This window comes from Suncus etruscus, chromosome 6 (assembly GCF_024139225.1).
Source record: "Suncus etruscus isolate mSunEtr1 chromosome 6, mSunEtr1.pri.cur, whole genome shotgun sequence".
Taxonomy (NCBI): Eukaryota; Metazoa; Chordata; class Mammalia; order Eulipotyphla; family Soricidae; genus Suncus; species Suncus etruscus.
This window is the reverse complement of record NC_064853.1, coordinates 102,947,231-102,951,129: the sequence shown is the minus strand read 5'-3', so window position 1 is coordinate 102,951,129 and position 3,899 is coordinate 102,947,231. Positions and strand designations below refer to the sequence as shown.

Genomic DNA, 3,899 nt, shown 5'->3' with positions numbered 1-3,899 from the left:
AAAACAAAAAACAAAAAACAAAAAAAAGGAAAAAGAAAAGAAAAGAAAAACTTAAAGGGGCCGGAGCAGTGGCGCTAGGGGTAAGGCATCTGCCTTGCAAGCACTAGCCTAGGACTGACTGTGGTTTGATTCCCTGGTGTTCCATGTGGTCCCCCAAAGCCAGGAGTGATTTCTGAGCTCATAGCCAGGAGTAACCCCTGAGCATCATTGGTGTGGCCCAAAAACTAATTAACTAACTAACTAACTAAAAAGAAAGATTATATGATTCTAAAATATTTATTTCTTCTAGGTTCTCCAGCTTAGTGACATAAAATTGTTCATAGGAATCTCATAATCATTTGTATTTCTGAAGGAACTTTTAGGTTTTCACCTTTCACTGTTTGTTTGATTTATTTGAGCTTTATATCTTTTACTTCAATGAAAAAGTGTATACCAATCTTGTGTATTCTTTTTTTTAAAATTTTTTTCTTGTGTATTCTTTTTAAAATCCAGCTTCTTGCTTTGTTTATATTTTTGTTTTCTTGATCTCTATGTCATTAAGTTGTACGATTATTTTTCAACCTTTCACTGTAAGCCTGTGTTTATAGTATAATTTTAAGTGTGTCCCTGTAGGAAGCAGAAAGTTTCCTTTGAAGGGAGATTTTAGTCCATGGAACTTATAAAAATTACTGATAAAAATTTTTGCAAATTTTTAATGAGCATTTTGGTGAAGTGTTTTTTTGCCACTTAAACTTTATTTTTTGGTAGGACTTTCAATGTTCCTGCAGAGCTAGTTTAGTCCTGACAAATGACCTTAACTATTGTTTATCTAAGAAAATTTTTTATCCCTCTAGTAAATCTAAGTGATAACCTTGCAGGATATGAGTAGAAAGTTGACTGGAAGTTATTTTCACTCAGTGCTTTAAATATATCATTCCTATCCCTTCTTTCTTATAGAGTATTACATGAGAAATCAGATAAGAATCTTACGTATTAAATCTTATTTTTTACTACTTTTAGAATACCTCTTAGTTATGACCATTTTGATTATATCTGATGTTTGTTCGGCTTGGTTTTATTTGGTTTTTTTTTTGTCCCCCCATTCACAATTCAGACCAGGCAAAGGTGTATATGGGGACCATTTACTGTACCTCCTCTTTCTATACAGTCAACCTGTGATAAACATTGGGAGGCCTTTTCTTTTTTCTTTTATATATATATATATATATATATATATATATATAAAACCTTGACCAGTGCAACATTCCCATCACAAATATCCCAAGTGTCCTTTCTCCCCACCCCATACAGTCTAGAGTACAGGCCAGTTTGGTTTTATTTTGTTTGGTACTCTTTTGGTTCCTAAGCGTAACTGTCCCTCTACAGATTGGGGAAGAGCCAGCTTATTTCTTCAATTGTTCTTCCCTTTTATTTTTCTGCTCCTTGTGAAATAAATATCTATGACTCTGAGGTTGTTCTTCTGAGTGAGTCTAAAATATCTCTTAGACTTTATTTCTTCATTCTGTTTTCTATAACTTCTTTTCTATGATGAACTAATGTACATCTTCAAGGTCACTGATTCAAACTTTGGTTCCTTCCATTCTGTTATTGAGATATGCTTACTTCATTTATACTTGAATTGATTCTTTCATTTTTCTCAACCAACTTTCTTCAAGCATATTAATTATATGTTCAAATAATTATTTAGGATTATTGAACTTCGAGAGAATTATTATTCTCACATCTTCAGACAGTTTACGATGATCTGATGGACTTTTTTTGAAGATCTCCCTGAACTGTTGTCACTGTCTTTTGGTGTGAATGAATTCCTCCATTTTCCTTTTGTTCCTGGTTCTGCACATTTATGTGAAGGACAAATGAGATCTGCTTCAAGTACTGTGTTTGGGCATAACTTACCCTACATCCCTCCCCCCATTGAAAAGCATTCTCAACATCAGTTTTCTACTGCACTCTTCTAGAGACACAAATAATAGGTGAAGCCCACACAGGATCTAAAGAGCAATGGGTGTGTATGTGTTTTAATTAGACTGTCAGACAAGCAGTACATAAGCATAGAGCTTCTAGTTTCTTATTAAAGTCACCCCTCTCCCTTGTTCTGGAGGTTCTGGATAGGGATGCTTGTTCGACCTGGTGGGTGATAGAAGACAGGGTAATATTGTCACACCTTCTCTTCATGTTGGGCCAACTGTGGCATACTCAGTATATCATCTTGGTATATATTGAGTCCCTTTTCCTTTGTTCTGGAGGTTTTGGCTAGAGGATGCTCATGAAGTTTGGTGGATGGCAAGGGAGATCACTCTCCACTTTGGATCAAACCGTACTAGATGGGTTTCTAATATCAACTTTCTTCTCTCCATTCTCCTATTGTAAAATCTCATCAGATTATATATAAATATATAAATATATATATATATATAGTTTGTTTTGGGGGCTACACCCAGTTACGCTCAGGGGTTACTCTTGGCTATGCACTCAGAAATCGCTCCTGGCTTGGGGAACTATATGGGACGCCAGGGGATGGAACCACAGTTCGTCCTAGGCTAGCGCGGGCAAGGCAGACGCCTTATGGCTTGCGCCACTGCTCCAGCCCCCAGATTATATTTTTAAATAATATTGGGGCCGAACGGTGGCGCTAGAGGTAAGGTGCCTGCCTTGCCTGCGCTAGCCTTGGATGGACCACAGTTTGATCCCCCCCGGCGTCCCATATGGTCCCCCAAGCCAGGAGTGACTTCTGAGCGCATAGCCATGAGTAACCCCTGAGCGTCACCGGGTGTGGCCAAAAACCAAAAAAAAAAATGTATGTTTAAAAAAATGTATGTTTTAAATAATATTATGCTGTTAAAAATAACATAACACTAAAAATATACCATAAATAGATGATGAGTACAGATTGTAATAATAAGAAAGCAGATATTTCATAATGCCCATGTTGTCACTTTGCTTTTCAGGAAAGTTTGCTTTTCAGGAAATCTAGTAGCCTAGATGCTCAAGAAATGGTAGGTAAACTCATCTTACAGTGCTCACTACCATATTGTTTGGTACTCTAGATGTAAAAGTTATGCTTGTTCTAAAATGCTCCATGAGGGGCTAGAGCAATTGCACAGTGGTAGGGCATTTGCCTTGCACGTGGCTGATCCTAGAAAGGACCTTGGTTCGATTCCTGTCCCATATGGTCCCTCAATGCCAGGGGTGATTTCTGAGTGCATAGCCAAGAGTAACCCCTGAGTATCACCAGGTGTGGCCAAAAAAACAAAACAAACAAAAAAAAAGTTATTAAAATGTTCCATGCACAATCTAACCCCGGAAGCTTTTATTTAGCAAAGTTGACCTTTACCATTGATGAAGTACCTAGAAATTGGAAAATCTTTCCCTCCAATGTGCCGGCCCCATAGTTTTAATGTGTTCTGATCCATTAAATAAGGGACAGTCCTTCAACTGAAAACTACAAATAGATCTCCAAAGTCTATCTATATGGGATGTGTGTGTAGGTATGTAGTGGAATCCCCTGTGTCTGCCTAATCTATATTATACCTAATCCTTCCCTATTTGTATATATAGTCCCTGTTATATATAATTCCGCCCTTTCTCCTTTCTGCCTACCACCTTATAAATTCTCTTCTATCCTCTTACCCCTTCACCCTTAATCTATTATCTCTCCCCATCTAACTCTCTTTACCCTCAGTTCTTAACCCCTCATGAACCAGAGCCTTACCCCTACCCCAATAAGCTGCCAGCCGGCTCCCAAAGTGAAAGGACATCCTCCCAGCCTGCCATGTCTTGCCCCTGCGCCTGCTGACTCATCCTATGAGACTCTCCCCTCAACCACTACCACCACTATAGACTATTGCTTGCTACTGGATTCACTCTGGAGAAACTCTCAGCTTGAGGACTCTACCTGA

The 3,899-nt window shown here is 38.2% G+C and overlaps 1 pseudogene; it reads right to left on the bottom strand.

Moving 5' to 3' along the window:
* Nucleotides 1-1,068: 1,068 nt before the first annotated feature.
* On the bottom strand, nt 1,069-1,174 carry LOC126012648 (uncharacterized; annotated as a pseudogene).
* Nucleotides 1,175-3,899: the final 2,725 nt, after the last annotated feature.